Source organism: Meriones unguiculatus, chromosome 6 (genome assembly GCF_030254825.1).
Source record: "Meriones unguiculatus strain TT.TT164.6M chromosome 6, Bangor_MerUng_6.1, whole genome shotgun sequence".
Taxonomy (NCBI): domain Eukaryota; kingdom Metazoa; phylum Chordata; class Mammalia; order Rodentia; family Muridae; genus Meriones; species Meriones unguiculatus.
Window position 1 is genome coordinate 74,623,549 of NC_083354.1, and position 18,974 is coordinate 74,642,522.

At 41.1% G+C, this 18,974-nt stretch overlaps 1 pseudogene; it reads left to right on the forward strand.

Moving 5' to 3' along the window:
• Positions 1 to 18,974, forward strand: part of LOC132654528 (baculoviral IAP repeat-containing protein 1a-like) — a 58,497-nt pseudogene that overhangs the window by 21,746 nt on the left and 17,777 nt on the right.

An 18,974-nucleotide genomic window follows, 5' to 3' on the forward strand; every position in this document is an offset into this window, starting at 1 on the left:
TTTTAACCACTGAGCCATCTCTTCAGCCCTCATCATCTTTCTTCAAAAAATATTTTTATAAGTGATTTCTCCATCATGGTATGACTTTGGTTTGTTTTTTGTTTTCTTACTTTATGGCTGGGGGAAATGGCTGAGCAGTTAATGTACTTCACGCTCCTGAGAAGGACTCAGGTTAGGTTCCCAGCACCTTGTAGTAGCTGACAACTCTTCAAGTCTATTTCCAGAGGATCCAATACCGTCCTCTGACCTCCTTGGCCACTGCACACATGTGGTACAGTCAAACACGCAGACAGAACACCTACATCAAAAATAAAAATAAATGAATCCTTAAAAGTAAATCTTTATAAAATTGACACCTAGTCAGGCACTGTGGCACATGCCTATAATCCCAGCACTCAGGGAGGCAGAGGCTGGTGGATCTTTGAATTTGAAACCTGCCTGGTCTACAAAACTAGTCCAGGACAGACAAGTCTACACAAAGAAAATCTGTCTCTAAAACAAAGAAAAACAAAACCCAATTTACACTCAGTTATTTCCCTAATGTATATGTATATGCATGGGTCCATGTGTGAATGTTGGAAGCTAGAGGACAACATAGTCCTGAGACAGCATCCTAATACAGGTGAAGGAAATGATCAGATAAAGAAGGAAGCCAAAGAAAGACACAAGTGCCAACCTGCTCCAAAGAGAGAAACATACTTGTGAGAACTAAGAAAAACAGTAGAGCAGGCCCATCATTTCATGTCAGAGGCAGTCCCTGTTCCCATTACTATGGAACCCACTTGGACACTGAACTGCCATGAGCTACATCTGTGCAGGGGTTCTAGGTTATCTCGATGCATGGTCCTTGGTTGGAGTATGAGTCACAGGAAAGACCCCTGTGCTCAGATTTTTTCGTTCTGTTGCTCTCCTCGTGGAGGTCCTGTGCTCTCCAGATCTCACTATTTCCCACTTCTTTCATAAGATTGCATGCACTCTGCCCAACAGTTGGCCATAAGTCTCAGCATCTGCTTTGATAGTCTGCAGGGCAGAGCCTTTCATAGGCCCTCTGTGGTTGGCTCCTAACTTGTTTCCTGTTTTCTTTTTCTTCTGATATCCATCCTGTGGATGGAGATTGAGCATTATAGCTAGAGTCCTCCCTCTTGATTAGTTTCTTTAGGTGTACAGATTCTAGTAGGTGCTCTTTGATCACCTCCCTCTGAGAGGGAAGCGGCCTTACCAGGCCACAGAGGAAGACAATGCAGCCACTGCTGATGAGATCTGATAGACTAGAATTAGAAGAAAGGAGAGGAGGACCTCCCCTATCAGTGGACTTGGGGAGGGGCATGTGTGGAGAAAGGGGAGGGAAGGTGGGATTGGGAGGGGAGGAAAGTGGGGTTTATGGGGGGGATACAAAGTGAATAAAATGTAATTAATAAAAATTAAAAAAATAATATATATAGGATACATTGTTGAAAAAAAAGAAAAACAGTAGAATCTATTCGCTATGAATAGATTGTGGCTTAATAGAAGGCAAAAGTCAATAAAAGGTTCTAGACACTAAAAATATTTTTCTGGCTAAATTAAAGTGTAGTATTTCAAATTTCAAAGAAATACTTAAAGCAAAAGGGAAAAAAAGGGGGAATCTAGGATTATGTGTGAACACAGCAAGCTTTCATCTTGAGAAACTTGTCAGACCAAGGTTGGGACACTTTAATTTTCAAGTCCTCACCGTGTGGAGAAGACCTGGCCCAGGGCCAGGATGAGTGTTCTTCCCAGTGTGGTGATCTCAAAGAGCAAGCCATCAAAATGACTGTTTTTAAGAAAGCCACAGGAGAAATGACCTTTCTCAAATCTTCACACTGACTCTGGAAATAGCAATCTCCTCTCAATATTCTTCTATCCTGATGCTAGATGACCAGGGGATAGTATTAAGTTACACTTTAACACAATGACCATGCACAGAAATGAATCGAATGGATGGAATACCCCAGTGTTTTCCACTCTGCTCCAGCAGTTCTAACATGGTCTTTCTTGTACCTCTTATTTCTTCCTGCTCTTCTAACCACCCTCAATTATTCTGACACAAGCACAGATCATGACATCATTCCACCTATACACACAACTAACTTGAACTTTGTTATCAAAGCCTGCTCTTCTCACCCACATCTTTTTACCCAAGCTTACTGCAATGACAGCGTCTTTGCTAATGAAGACTTGAGGAAGACTAACTCCCCTTCTTTCTTATGATTCCCTGTACTCTGCCAAAGGTTTGGTCATGAGTCTTTGCTTTGAAAACACTGCTAGTTAGAGTCTTTCAGATGCGCTCAGTAGACTCCTGTCATACGTTCAATGCACATCCCATCTGTCTTTCTAAATGAGGATTGATCATCTTACCCCATGTCTGCTCAATTGATTATCTTTTTTAGGTGTATAGATTTCATTATGTTTATCATATCTTATAGGTCTATATAAGTGAGTATATCCCGTGTTTGTCTTTCTCCTTCTGGGATATTTCACTCAGAACGATCTTTTCTAGATCCCACCATTTGCCTGCAAATTTCATGATTTCCTCCTTTTTGATTGCTGAGTAGTATTCCATTGTATAAAAATACCACAATTTCTGTACCCATTCCACCGTTGATGGACATCTGGGTTGTTTCCAGGTTCTGGCTATTACAAATAGAGCTGCTATAAACATGGTTGAGCAAGTGTCCTTTTTGTGTACTTGAACAAACTTTGGGTATATACCTAGCAGTGGTATAGCTGGGTCTGGAGGAAGCACTATTCCTATTTGTCTTAGAAAGCGTCTGATGGGGAAAGGATAGGAGCTCCACAAGGACCAAATATATCTGGGCACAGAGTCTTTTCTGAGACTGACATTCAACCAAGGACCATGTATGGATATAACCTAGAACCTCCACTCAGATGTAGCCTGTGGTAGCTCAGTAACCAATTGGTTTCCTAAAGTGAGGGGAACAGGGACTATTTCTAACAGGAACTCGATGACTGGCTCTTTGGTCTCCCCACCCCCGAAGGGAGGAGCAGTCCTGTTAGGCCACAGAGGAGGGCTTTGCAGCCAGTCCTGAAGATACCTGATAAAACAGGATCAGATGAATGGGGAGGAGGTCCCCCCCATCAGTGGACTTGGAAAGGGGCACGGTGGAGATGAGGGAGGGAGGGAGGGAGGGACTGGGAGGGAATGAGGGATCGGGACACGGCTGGGATACAGAGTTAATAAAATGTAACTGATAAAAAATAAATAAAATAAAAAAAAAAAAGACTTGAGGAAGGAGACTTTTAAGGACTGGCCCCACAAGTCACCTGAGGCTGTTGAAGCTCTCGTCAAAGCAGGCCTTTTCTACACAGGTCAGTCAGGGTTTTCCCCTTTAATTTTACATTTCTATGTGTGAATGTTGCCTGCATGTAAGCACATTTGCCACATGCCTGCCTGGTGCCCTCAGAGGCTAGCCAGGGTGTTGGATCCTGGAACTGGAGATATAGTTGCCGTGAGCCAGCATGTGGTGCTGGAAACAAACCTGACTCCTTTGCAAGAGCAGCCAGTGCTCTTTATGCTGAGCATCTCTTTAGCACCTGAAATAGTCAGTATTTTGTGTCTGACAGGTAGTCTAATCCCGGACTTGCACTTTTCTTTATTTTCATTTGTCATAGATCTCTTTGGGGCCTCATAAGACCTTCAGCTTTCCATAGTTCCCTCGGTACTCAGCCTCTGAGCTTGGGGATCCTGAGGTCACTTCATCTGACAGGCCTATTCCACTGTCACAAAACTCACCACCCACATTGTCTTACCGCATTGTCTTCTCTTGCCAGCCTTGCCTGAGTTTCACCGATGAAGTGCTCCTATTTCTAGGGGAGGAGAGCTGGCAATAATGTGAGCAGAGACAGGGGTTCTTCATAATCTGCCTTTCATAGAGGCTCCTAAGTTTGCTCTTCCATCCTGCCCCAGCTACAAGTATATTCTTCCAATTTACTCAGTAAGCAATCTTGTTGGTTGCCTATGTCTGTGAATGTCCCATATGTCATTATTGTCCAGAACAGACAGAAATCTCTGCTCTCATGAAGCTCCTACTCCAGATGCTGATGGCAAATCTTTCAGGATGATGGTTTGGGACAGGTTTCATCAAAGCACACGGTGCACGGGAACCTTCAGTGACTGTTGCTGACTGTTGCTGACCACCCCATGGAAGGACCAAGAGTCCTGTGTGAACTCTTGCCTCCTGTGCGTGGTATTGCCACATAATCCAACTGGAGGAGCAAGCAGGATTTCACTAGTGAAATCTGGTGTCGAATTCTTGTGAGTTAACAGGTGTATGTGCTCTTGAGCTGACCCCATATCCTTTTCCTAGGCATAAAGGACCTTGTCCGGTGTTTTTCCTGTGGAGGATGTATGGAGAAGTGGGAGGAAGGTGACGACCCATTAGTAGACCACACCAAGTTTTTCTCAAAGTGAGCAAAGTGAATTAATTCTGTTGACTTTGAACTCACTTCATCTGTTATTCCCTCACTGTCCAGGTTTGTTATCTGTGGGTAGTGTCTGCTCATTCTCTGGTTCCCACTGTGAAGAATGTATCCATGTATCTTTATTTCTTTTCCCTCTTGATACTCTCCCTGTCTAGCTTTTTTACTCATCATAGTAAGATCATAGTTTTTGTTGGATCTATGTACACACTTTTAAAAACAGGATCTGTGTAGCACAGACTGTTATAACAATTCTAGTAGGACTTGATCTCATGATCCTCCTGCCTCAGCCACCTAAGCCCACTGCTGAGAGCACATCATGTCTGCCAGTTCTAGGCCTTTCTGATTTTTTTGAGTACAAACTAGTTTTTCTTTTCACCTCCTTTTAGAATGCTTTATGGGTTTCTATTTCTATTGTCTAATATTTCCTCAGTGGTTTTCTTTTTCCAGTGTTGTTGGTTGAAGAACTGATTTAAGCACCCCAGGCAATCACTTTACTATAGAGCTACTCTCACCCCTTTTCTGTCAGTCTTCAAATGTATTTTTATTCCTCTTCTACATAAGAAAACCCTAGAAAGGTCCACTTGCACAATGAAATTTGTCATTATGTAGTAATTAGAATTTTCAAAGATAAATATCAATATGCGCAGATTGAAAAGTGGGTATTTCTGGGCAAGGTGGTTGACACATGAAGTCCTAGGTCTCAGGAAGCTGAATGACGAAAAATGTAGTTTTGTTTTATATTAAATACTTTGATATGAATTATCCTAAAGTTGATCTGTTTTGAAATCCAGCACTTGTAATTAAGAAACAAGAGTCTTTTGATCTGGTTTCCCTTGGAAGGCAGGAAAATCTGCAACTGTGTTGGTACCTCGGCAGTCTGTGTTCAATTCCACCAGTGTGTTTTCTTTCCATCCAACACATACCTAAAAGTGCTCTAAATTGATTTAAGTTTAATTATTAACATTTAAATGTAAAGGTTTAAATAACCATCTGGTCTTAGATAGCATGCTAATAGTATCTGAATCACTTAAAATATTCCTTAAAAATGTTTTCTTAGTGTACATTAATACATACAATAACACGGCATATATATACATTATGTTTTACATATATGTTATATATATATTACAGTTTGCTACAATCATGCTCACCACCGTCCTCCCATTACCTTCTCTTATCTCTCTCTAGCTCTTCTCAGCTCTCTTCCTTCTAAAATCACATGTTTTCTGCTAGCCCAGGGCTATATAGCAAGATTTCTCCTGGTTTTAAATAAATAAATAAATAAATAAATAAATAAATAAATAAATAAATACATAGAACATTTTCATCTCATTTTAAGTTAGAAGATGAGTGACAGCAGTGGTCACTTTTTTCTTTTACTTTTCAAAGTATTTGACTTTTGGGTGTTTTGTCTGCATGTATATCTGCACTGCTTGCATGCCTGGTACCCACAGAGGTCAGAATGATGGCATCAAATATCCTAGAACTGAGTTACAGGAGGCCGTGAACTGCCTGATATGGGTGTTGGGAAGCAAGCCTGAGTCCTCCACAGGAGCAGTGACTGTTCTCCCATGGAAACATTTTCAGGCCCCACTTTTTTTCTTTTTTTTTTAGTTGTATGTAGAAAATAGTTGAGAATGCCAGGTCCTTCTTCTCAATTCCTGTGTGGCAAATTGGAAGAGAATTTGGTTGTACTTAAAACTTGTTCTAGAATCTATCAACAAACTTTGTTTTATTTTAATTAAAACTAGCATAAGTAATGTGTATGTACTGTAGTTATGGATCTAGTTTAAAGGACAATAACAATAAAGCCTAGGAGCTGAGTTGAGTGCTAAAGTCAAGAAGTCAAGGTCTCTCAATGCCTCAGAGGCCACCTTGCCACTCCCTTGTCCTGAGGATGCTGCCCTCCTCATCCAGGGGCAAACACATTCTTGATTTTCAGTTCACTGTCCTTTTACCAAACACACGCACACACACATCTACATGAACCTTCAACTTTGCCTGTTCTTCTTCAGTTGTTTGTTGTTTCTTTTTATTTTAGTTCTATGTCTGTTGTGTGTGTGTGAAAGGGGACAGGAGGTTGAATCCAGAGTGTCATGACTGAGAAGCAGCACATTGCCACTGAACTACTGCTCCAGCCCTCACATTGTTTAAGACAGAATTCTAGTATGTCTACAGAGTGAGTCCTAGGAAGCCAGGGCTACACAGAGAAACCCTGTTTCAGAAAAAAAAAACAATTAAAAAATTTGCTGTGTAGCTGATCTTGATTTGAAGTATAGCTCAGATTTCCCTTGAACTCACATCTTCTTACCTTACTCTCATGAATACTACATGCATAGCCATGTGCTACCATAATCGACTGGCTTGCCTGCTATGTTTGTTGGGGGGCTGGTCAGCTGGTAGAGGGGTGTTTGAGACAGAGTGCCAGATAACCCGGGATGACCTCCAACTCAGTGTTTAGGGAGGATGGTCTTAAACTTATCCAACTGCCTCCATATCCCAAGTGCTGGATGACAGGCATGCTCCACCACACACAATATTTTTTTGTTTTTTAGCTTATTCATTTTTATTTTATACATTGGTGTTTCATCTGCATGTGTGAGGAAGTCAGATCCCATGGAGCAAGAGCTATAGACAGTTGTGAGCTGTCATGTGGGTACTGAGAATTGAGCTCTGGCCTTCTGGAAGAGCAGCCAGTGCTCTTGACCACTGAGCCATCTCTTTAGCCCCAGCTTTTGTTTAGATAGACAACAGCAAGATGAAAACTTACAATTGGCAACAATGACCATATCCTTTCTTCCAAGTGTCTCTCTAGGACACCCCAAGGCTCTCAGTTGCTAATGGGAGTCTGGAATGAACATAAATTCAGACCTTAACAAGAATAGAATTCCAGAGACTTACAACAAGGTCAAAGTGCAGACAATAAGTGACATTGATTGCTCATTCCTAAGGAGGACACTTCCTTCTCCCAAACTCAGGGGCCATTGCAGAAGTGGAGTCCAAGAGGTCATAAGAGCCAGAGGTTGTAGAGGACTTTGTCTTGGGTTTGTCTTGTTTTGTGCACAGCAGGGTCCTTCCCTCCGGAATTCAGTTGCCGTGGTTGCCTATCCATACAAGCCTGTGCCAAATCCAGCCAAGCCAAGCTCCCCCCCCCCCGTAGGAGGGGAGCTGTTGACACTTGTTCAGCCCATGGGCCTTGAGATTTCCTGAGCTCTGCTGGATGGCCCCGTGTCCACTCACACTTGAGCGGCACTAATTGAATTCAGCTAAAAGAGGATACGAAGCTGGGAGGCAACCTCACTTTAGGAGGAGTCTGGGGAAACTGAAGAAAGGCAATGGGGGTTGATATAATCCACATACATTGTACACACATCTGTGATTTCCAAAGAATGAAATACTTTTTAAAAAAGAACAGGCTTCCAAATCGTGGCTCAGAAAGCTCTGCCACATTGATCAGCGATTATGGATGAATGAGAGCAACAGAGAGTGGTGTGCAGAGGAGATAATTGGCAAGGGAGAGAGGAATGAGTCAGGAGAGGTGCTCAGGGGAATTTTGCAGTTCTGATTGACTAGTAATGAGATTGCTTCTTTATTACAAAGGTTTCATAGAACAAAGACAGACTAATGACAGACTAACCTATCCAAGAAGTGCAGATGATTTGTTTGATTTTTCATTACGAAGTGTTACAACTTCAGTCATGATTAGAAAATATAAACAGAACAGATTTATGCTTATTATAAGCCTTATAACTCCAAGTTATAGAATCTAAAGATTGTCTTATCCAAAGCAACCACATTTCTTATGTAACAGCCTGCTTTTAGGCAGGCAGTATTTGTAGTTTTAAGGCACTCCAGACAAACAGAAAACACCTGAACTTTTTTTTTTAATGAAGAGCAAATATTAATACCTAACTCCGTTTACTACTTGTGTCATCATCTACACTATAAAGTAGGAACAAGTTATTTTAGTCAATCTGTCTTATTTACTGAGTTCTCTTCCTCCAGGGGTGTACCCTGTATGACCCCCTATCTGTAAACTACATTTTCAGAGAGTTCTAAGCGTATTGTAAAGGGAGGCCTTGAATCTGTTACCTGGTTTTCTGGCCAGTCAGAGCTTGTCCTTATCTTTGTTTTCCCTGTACCAATTACACTGTTTGAGTTTGCTTAAGGGCAGATATCCACAAAATATTCCTGTAGTAACGGCTTCATGAAATAGTTTCTAGCTTACATCCTAATCTGTGCTCAGTGATCTCCAAAGCATAAGAAACCTTTACAACAGTGGCCAGATACTGTTATTTTTTCTAAAAGGAAATAACTCAGACATAATTTTCTTGGGAAAAGACAGAAAAAAATCATAATGCTGAATGCACCCCCCCAATAAAACACATAGATCCTAAAAACCTACAAAAGAGGGAAAGAATGAAAATGATTGCTGCATTTGTTTCACCTATGCTAGAGCCCTGTCAAACAGCTGTGCAGGCTTCATGACTTTTGCTGTTTCCAATGGATATGGCTGTGCCATCAGATGCTCCCAGAGCCTTGGTGTGAGGTTGACATAGACCTCTCGTATATATGGCTCAACACTCAATAACCAAGTATTCTCTGTACTACAGTGAGAAGCTTATGTAGCCAAGGATCAAAGCAGCAGCATTCGTTGCATAGGAACATAAATATTTAGAAGGAATTTTGACAGGATGTCCATTAAGCCAGATAGCATTCCTAGACCCTTCCCTGCTAAGACCTTTAGAGAGTTTCTGGGCCATGTGCTTTTTACCAGGCTTAATTTAGGTTTTTGTTTTCTTTCATTTTGCCTTTTTGAAATAGGGTCTCACTGTGGTGCCCTTTCTATTCTGACTTTGCTATGTAGATCAGTCTGGGCTTTGACTCAGAGATCCACCTGTCTTTGACACCCAAGTGCTGAGATTTACAGGCCTGCCCCACCACACCCAGCTTGACCACTTTTGGAGCATCTGTTAAGCAGCCTCAATTCCAATACAAAAGCAGTTGGTTATCCCTAAAGATTTAGGCCACTTTTCACCATTGGCCTCATCTTGTCTGGCATGATGGTGATGTTGTAGAATGCAGGTGGCCTTCCTCCCCCAGCAGACTGCAAAACCTCTTCCAGTACTGTGACAGAAAGGTAGCAGGGAGGAAATTCTGAGTCAGTTCTAGCTTGATTTCTCTCTATCCTGAAAGCAACATGCTCTGTGTATTCAGAAATAGGTTTGTAGTTCTGTCCAACTTATTTTGTGAGACAGGTCTCTCATTAAGCCTGGAGCTGGTCAATGAGACTCACTGGCTGGTTAGTGAGCCCCTACAGTCTTCCTGTCTCTCCTTCTCTAAGATTACACTGTCCCTATTGCCTCGCTGTTACACAGGTGCTTGAGAACTGAGCCTAGTCTCCATGTTTGTGCAGCAAGCATCAAATTTTTATTTAACTGTGTGATAACTATGTTTTTATTCTTAATGTGAATTTCATGTAGTTGGCACACTCAGATTTTGTGGGTTTGTTTCTGACAGTTTGACAAGAGTTGAAATGGTTAAAAATTATTGTTAACTAAATTTTTAATTGCACACTTTGTTTAGTATTTTTTAATGTCCTTTGTTGTTCTTTTTCCATGACTCTATAGTTTTCTCATATTTTAATCTGTGAAATTTTATTTATTTTTTATCATGTTCGCTTAGGTAATGTGTGTTTGTGTGTGCACTGTGTGTTCTACATAGGGCCAAAGGGAAACAGGGATTATCCTCTCCTTTATGTCATCCTCTTGTTCCCTTGAAGCAGGGTCTCTCTCTGAACCTACTGGCATCCAGCGAGCCCAAGTTATCCTCTTGCCTCTGCACCCACAGTGCTGTGTCACTATTTTATATTCTTTAAGATTATTTTAGCTGGTTTCACGGACAGGCACTAACTCTGTTCTCACCCCAAAACATTTCCTGAATATCTTCACCATTACTTTACAAACCACATGCATTGTTATTGGAACCCAGAGACTGAAGGTTATACAGGATGCAAGACTGACAGAGTCACTGAAAATGTTCACTTTCTGCCTCATTCCTGGTCCTGAATCTTCATGTTCTCCATAAAGCTAATGCAGACACTTAACTGCATGGAACCATTTCATGACTTTATCTTCTCTGCATAATTGTGTATTTCTTCAAAACTTGAAGTCCTCTGCAGAAGTGATTCCAGCCCTTGAGAGCCACCATGCACTTCTGGAAGCCATGGTAATGAGCCCCGCCCCTTCTCTGACTCAGCAACACAAGATTGTGGGGTTGAGCTGTGATTGTCAACTGTAAATGTATCATAATTAGATAGAGTCCACGAGAATCTAAGAAGCAACTGTCACATGATAGCTATAGATGGGGCATCATAGTGAACAGTGAGCCCTTTTCCCAGAAGCAGCAGACCCTTGAGACTCTTTTAGACTTCAACTTGATTAAAATGTAGACTAAACACATTCCGTCTGCCCTTTTCCTGTAGGGCAGTAGGCTTGACATTCTGCTAGAACTTTTGAACATTAAAGTCACGTGTCCTTTTCCTTGGTTGGACTTTTGCTTGAGACAGATTTTCAGATTTTCAGCTAAGATTGCTCTTGAATTTTCTGTGTAGTCAAACCTGACCTGGAACTTGTGATTTCTGCCTCGGCCTTAAAAATGCTATGGTTCCAACTATCTGCACCCATATCCAGCTGATTTGACTTTTGATGTTGTTTCTTGTATTGAAACCAAGACCCCTTTTGTGCTACACAAGCACTCTGAAGTGAGATATATTTCTGGCCTATGAATGTGCTTGGTGAACAAAACCAAATGCCAAGTAGTAAATCAGGAAATCTATTTTTGCAACATAAGACACAACTATGAATTCAATCGGCATACCAACTGCTGCATGCTGCAATTGTTTGGTACGTGTGCTATGATTGCCTTCCCACAAAGCAAAAGCAAATCTGGGAATCATGGCTCATGTCTACAATATAGCATTCTGGAAGCTGAGGCAAGAAGATGGTTGTGAGTTCAAGATCAGCCTGGATTATACTATAAAACCCCATCTCTAAAAAAAAAAAAAAAAAAAAAACCAACAACAAACAAACTGGAAAAAATGAAGAAAAAAGGGTGAAAACTGAAAAGATAATCAACTCTGGGTTGAAGTGATATGTGTACAGTATTTGTGAATTTCAAAATGTCCAAATGACATTGCAAGGGCTGGAAATGTTGTTCAGTTGGTAGAATACATGCCATAAACAGAGTGAAGTCTAGAAGACTTTGGGTTCTCAATGATAACATAATGTCTCACTATCATGCAAATTTTAATTTAATAAAGGATTTCCCTTTCAAAGGAAATCACAAGTGAAAGCAATCACGAGGACCCAGTTCATCCCACCAAGGCCCGTAAGAACGTGAAAGCACATGGGATTCTGTGTATTTGTACGTGGGCTTTGGACAGGAAAGTGTGTTTATAATTGTCCAAGGAGCTCCTAGAGGAGAGCACTGAGGTGAAGGGAGCCGTGGGTGAGAGAGCACTCCCATGGCATCTTGAGAGTGAATGCAGGACTACAGACAGCGGTCCTCATGCCAGATCCAAATCAGCCAGTGTTAAAGGCATCATGCAGCAGGCTGGTCTCCTGAGATCCTAAAGGGAAATTAGCTTGCCAGGATATCCAAGTCCTTGCCAAATGAGAGGCCTTAGACATAGTACCCCACATTCTGATGCTATGGAAAGGTGAGAGGGTCTTAGGGTATGAAGGGGGGGTATGAAGGAGAGGAGAGTCCTAATTCACCCTTAGCAGACAAGCAAAGCAATCAAAGAGATGTGAAGGTACATCGTCCTCTGCCTCCCTTCTCTCCACAGGCTTGGCTCTGAGGGAAGCCCAGTGGTTTCAAGAGGCAAAGAGTCTGAGTGAGCAGCTGCAAGGCGCCTACACCAAAGCCACTTTCTGCCACATGAATTTGCCAGAGGTGTGCTCTAGCCAAGGCACTGACCACTTGCTTGGCTGTTATGTGTCCATAGTTTCAAAGCACATCAGCAGGCCAGTGCAAGGTGCCCTGACAATCCCCGAGGTCTTCGCCAATCTCAGCTCGGTCATGTGTGTGGAGGGGGAAGCTGGCAGTGGGAAGACAACCTTCCTGAAGAAAATAGCTTTTCTCTGGGCATCAGGGTGCTGTCCCCTGTTGAACAGGTTCCAGCTGGTCTTCTACCTCTCCCTTAGTTCCACCAGACCAGACCAGGGTCTGGCCAGCATCATCTGTGCCCAACTCCTAGAGGCAGGAGTCTGCATTAGTGAAGCGTGCCTGAGCAGCATTATCCAGCAGTTAAAACACCAGGCGTTGTTCCTGTTGGATGACTATAATGGGGTGGACTCGCTCCCCCAAGCCCTAGAGACACTGATTACAAAAAACTACTTGTCACGAACCTGCTTATTGATCACTGTCCATACAAACAGGACCAGGTCCATCCATCCATATCTGGTTACAATTCTAGAGATCAAAGAGTTTCCTTTTTATAATACACTCTCTGTATTACAGAAGGTCTTCTCACAGAGTATAACACTTCTGCAAGAGTTTATGGTTTACTTTGGACAGAATGTGGATTTACAGGGAATTCACAAAACTCCTCTCTTCATGGCAGCAGTCTGTACTGACTGGTTTCAAAATCCTTCTGACCAGCCCTTTCATGATGTGGCAGTTTTCAAGTCCTATATGAAGTACCTTGTCCTTAAAGTACAAAGCTGCAGCTGAGGCCCTCAAGGCCACTGTGTCCTCATGTGGGCAGCTGGACTTGAGAGGGTGTTTTTCTTCATGCTTTGAGTTCAACAATGATGACCTCACAGAGGCTGGAGTGGATGAAGATGAAGACCTGACCACCTGCTTGATGAGCAAATTCACTGCCCACTGAGACCAGTCTACCGGTTTTTAAGTCCTCTCTTCCAAGAATTTCTTGCTGCCATGATGCTGACTGAACTCCTGGGTTCAGACAGGCAGGAAGAGCAAGACCTGGGAATTCATTATTTGAGACAAATTAACTCGCCCTTGAAGGCTCTGACCACCTACAACAACTTTTTGAAGTATGTCTCCAGCCACCCTTCATCAAAGGCAGGGCCAGAAGTTGTGTCTCATTTGCTTCAGTTGGTGGATGAGAAAGAGTCGCTGAAGAACATGTCTGAAGAAGAGGATCGTGTAAAGCACCAACCAGAACCTTCCTTGATAACACAGTCAATTAAAAAATTGTGGCAGTTTTCTCCTGTAGCTTTTTCCTCGATTTTTTCAGAAAATTTGTTGGGCATTGCTCTAAACTTTGCTTATGAAAGCAACACAGTTTCTGCATCTTCTCCATTTTTTTTTTTTTTTTTTTTTTTTTTTTTTTGCAATTCCTTCGAGGGAGAACACTGGCTTTAAATGTATTGAATTTCCAATACTTTTGGGACCACCCAGAAAGCCTGTTACTGTTGGCAAGTATAAAAGTCTCCATGAATGGAAATAAAATGTCACCTAATGTAGATTACTCAGTCATGAAAAAGTGTTATGAAACATTACAGCCACCAACTATAGATGAGGACTAAGCATCTGCCTTTGAACATATGAAGGAATGGGAGGAAATTTTAGCTAAAAACGAAGAGAATTTATACAGTTTTTTGAATAACCAACGCAGCCATCTACCCAAAATAAATTCTGGGTATTGGAAACTGTCACCTAAGCCACACAAGATCCCTAGGTTGGAAGTTGCAGTGGCCAACATGGGCCCAGCAGACCAAGCACTGCTCCAGGTCCTAATGGAAGTCTTCTCAGCTTCACAGAATATTGAGTTCTGCTTTTCCAACAGCAGTGGCTTTCTTGAAAGCATCTACCCAGCTCTGGAGCTGAATCAGACCTGTGTCACCAAGTGCTCCGTGTGCAGGCTGGAGCTCAGCACAGCAGAACAGGAGCTGCTTCTCACCCTGCCTTCCCTGCAGTCTCTTGAGGTCTCAGGGACAGACCAGTTACCAGGTAGCCCGAGTGTGCTTACACAAGCAGTCTGGCTGAGTCTGTGTTTTCTCATCCTTAGTGTTAGATGAGTAAACTTCTCAGGCACAAGCCATGAATGTGCCTTGATAGGAGAGATCTGAATACTCTCACTGTTTGAGGCAGTGTATAAGGCCCGGGGTAACTCAGAGAACACTAGGAAAATATTGCCACCATCATTTCATCTCTCAAGGTCCTCAGAAGGGTGCTTGAGTAGCTTGTTGTTGGTAAATGGGGCATTGTGTGTCAGATGATGCTGGAGAACCTTCTGCACTCTCGCTGCCCAGAGGAGGAAATGGCTTCTCCACAGAAGACATTTAATCTGCATAAATAATAATTATGTCTTCTCCTAAGCGCTGTTTGATAGTTTTCAGGATAGACTTTATAATGATGTGTTTTAAAATATATTTATTTCACTGTGTGTGTGTGTGTGTGTCTGTGTGTTCCTGTGCTTGTATGTGTAGTTGCCCCCAGAGGTAAGAAGAGAGTGTCAGATCTTTTGGAGCTGTAATTACAGGTTGTTTCAGCTGCCTAATGTGGGTGATGGGAACCTAACTGTGGTCCTCTGTAGAACAACAGGAGCTCTTAGTTGCCGAGCCATCTTTTCAGCTCCTAGACTTTACTATCTTTTATTCAGTTCATTTCTCAGTTTTTATACCATGGCAAATATTTAATTTTTAAATTTTGTTATTGTTAGTAGCAGAACTTTGATTTTTCTTTAGCAGCATGCTATATGCTCAAGTATTCTTTGCTCTGTCTGTATTGGCCTTTTACTTTTTTTAAAAACTTTTTTAATGACTTTTTTGTTTTTTTAATAATTTATTTAATTTATATTTTATGTGCATTTGGTGTGATGATGTCAGATCCCTTGAAATTGGCATCACAAACAGTTGTGAACTGCCATGTCGGTGTTGGGAATTGAACCCTGGTCCTTTGGAAGAGCAGACAGCACTCTTAACCACGGAGCTATCTCTCCAGCCCCGTCCTTTTTCTTTTTAAGAATTACTTTTGAGATTATAAAATATATCATGTCCTTTTTTCCTATCTTCCATCCAAGCCTTTCCATATACCCGTCCTTGCTCTCTTTCAGATTCATGGCATGTTTTTAAAATTAGTTGTTGATATTGATATTGACATATATACATACATGTGCGTATATATATTTCTAATATACTTGTATACTAATTATGTGTATACATTTCTCAATACTTAAATACCGGCTCAGTCTGAATACTACTACTTGTATATATGATTTAAGGGCTGACCATTTGTTAGGACATAACCAACTGGCATGCTCTTCCCTGGGAAGACTGTTTTTCCCATCATTAGCATCCCTTAGGTTTTTATAGTTCTTTGTGTAGGGTTGAGGCCTCATGAGCCTTCAATCTTTTTTTTTCCTTTTTACTTCTTTTTTCCTTCCTTCTTTTTCTCTGTTTATTTTGTTTGCCTGTTTTATTGTTTTTACTGACATTTATTTCATTATATTTTTGACAATGTCATACATGAGTGCTGTATTTACATACTTTCTATGCCATGCTCTCTTCCCTCCAACACCTACTATTGTTCCCCAGTTCCCTGTCAACCTAGTCTACATATCTGTATATATAAACACACATATAAATACAAACTGCTGAGTCTATTAGTGTTGCTTGTATATGTATGTGCTCAGGCCTGACCACTTGGGATTGGATAACCTGCTGGGCATTGTCTGTGGAGAAGCTGAGTCCCCTCTCAGCGTCCACTAATCACACATAGCTCTTCATCCTAGGGTGGAACTACCCATATTGTTTTTAACTGGTGTTGTCATTGTATAGGCCTTGCTTAGGCAACCACATTGTTGAGATTTTATGGTGTAGCTTTCTGGTCATATGTATAGAAGATATTATATGTATAGAAGAATATCTCATAGCAGATATTCTGATCCTCTGGCTCTTACAAGCTTCCTGTCCTCTCTTCTACCATGTTCTCTGAGCCTTGGGTATAAGAGCAGTCTTATATATATCAATTGTGGTGGGCTCCCCATGGTAGCTTGTTCTCTAGATTTTGTCCAGTTGTGGACTTCTGTTATAGTCTCTGTCTTCTATGAAAAAGAAGCTTCTTTGACAGGTGATGGTGGCATACACCTTTAATCCCAACACTTGGGTGGTAGAGGCAGACAGAGTTCTGTGAATCTGAGACAGTCTGGTCCACAGAGTGAGTACCAGGACAGCCAGGGTTATGCATTGAAACCCTGTCTCCAAAAACCACACACACATACACAAAAGGAAAAAGAAAAAAAAGAAAAAAAAAGAAGCTTCTTTGATTTCTTTGCTGCAGATCGACAGCTACAGTTCTCTGTGGATATAAGGACAAATATTCAAAATGCAGGTAGAAATTACACTAGTTTAGCAAATGGCAAGAGTAGGCTATCTTCTAGGGGCCATGACCTTACCAGCCACAGGAAGTTAGCTAGGTTTATGGTAGCAGGCATGAATTTCCTATTCCTGAGCAGCCTTTACATTTTATTGGGTAGGTGTCGGTTACCTCCAAGATACAAAAAGCCATTAATATATCATAGGATATACCATCCATGCTGGTCATTGTTATGGTTCATAGGCTTTGTGGCTGGGTAGGACGGTGAATTGCTTTTCTCTCTTGACAGCTTTCATAGCACCTTTGTGTACTGTGAGCGTTAATCTTGTTTGTTTGTTTGTTTTCTTTGTCTTAATCAGTGGTGAAAAAATGGTCTCAGAACTGTTTGTCTCAATTGGCCATTTAAGTTTAATAGTAAAATACTGGTTAATGATAACAATGCATCGTAAAACCTTCAGAAGAAAAGAAGAATGTTTCCTGGACCTTTGTGTGTGTGTGTGGCAGTTTTAAGTTATTAGTTTTCAAAATCAGTACTTTTTAATGGACACAACTTGACCAAAAATCTGTCACAGAATTTTGAGACCCATTAAAACAAGTTTAATGAGAAAAGAGAGAAAGAGAGAGTTAGTCTTTAGGGAAGAGGCTTCCAAGGACAGTTCTAGATTCTTTCATGTCTTGAGCTTGAAGTATGTGGTGTCTTGAGTAAAAGGATCCTGTCATCAAATTCTGTGAGGCAACCAAGGGAAACAGCAAAAGCCTATGTTATATTGGAGGGGAGGGTCTCCTGACCACAATGTGAAGAGAAATTTTTATACCTTGCACTTGGACTTTATTTTTTTCATGGCATTTTCACCTCCAGTGGCATAACTTCACGTCAGTTATGTTTATATGTACACCTATACTTACATATATTATATGTGCATTTTTAGGTAAACATTAAATACGACTTTTTCCTGGTTTTTAAAAATGTGCCTCCTGTTTGGTTTTGGTGTTTAGATAGCGTCTTTGCTTGCCCAGGTTAGATTTAAACTCACTGTGTGCTGGACAGTTCTGCTTCTACATATCTCATCCGTGAAAAAAAATTAATGTGATGAAAAATATCCACTCACAGATTCCAGAAGAGCTGGTTGACTCTCATGCAACAGGTAGACAAAGCAGGGTAGGAATGTAGCTTAGCTGGTAGAATGTTGATATGCCATAAACATGCATTGTATAACATAAACATTCGTAAGATCTTGGGTTGAATTCCCAGCACTGTGCAAACTGAGCAAGGTTGTTCATGTTTGTATTCTCAATACATGGTAGGTGGTGGCAGAAGAAATTCATGGGCAGCCTTGGCTACATACTAAATTTAAGGTCAGACTGGGAACTTGAGATCCTGTCTCAAAATAAGAGAAATGAGAAAAATGTAGATGGAGGGATAGATGGAAGGGAGTGTAAAAGAAAATGGAAAGTGAGAAATAATTTAATTTTATTTTAATCTCAAAACAATTTAAAAATTAAAGATAAGAGATATAGGATAAAAAATATAGCTCAAAGTAGATCAATGACAGTTCAAGAATGAAACCATAACCAGGTAATCTTTTAGACCTTAGATTTGAAAATGGATCCTTAACTATAACATAAAACACAAAAGAAAAATTATGCTTTTGAACTAAGAAAACAACCATCAGGTTTCTATTACCCTAAGTTTACAGTAGTGGAATGAATACCTTGGCAGTAACTAAATGCTTTTTTATTGAACAGAAGGCAGAAACATCCCCCCCCCACACACACAAAGACACAAGTAACATTGGACAAACCCATCAGGTGTATTTATATTTTTGGGAATATATGTATACACACACATATGTGTGTGTAAAACAATTATATTTTCCTTCATTCCTCTTCTTTGCTTCAACCTCTTTGATGAAATCCCCCTTGCTCTCAATCGATTTTATGACCTTTTTCTTTTTTTTTTTTTTTCAATGCAGTTTATTCAGGAACCTTGAACAATCATCTGACCCTGGGGAAAGCCAGCCCACAGCTTAAATAGCCTCTGGGTAGCCAACCCCCGCGTGCCACGTGGGCAATGCAGATAGGTCCACATACATGGAAGCAAGGCAGATCCTCAGCCTTAGCCAAATGTGGAATTGTTTGTGACAGAGAGCACTCACCATCAGGAA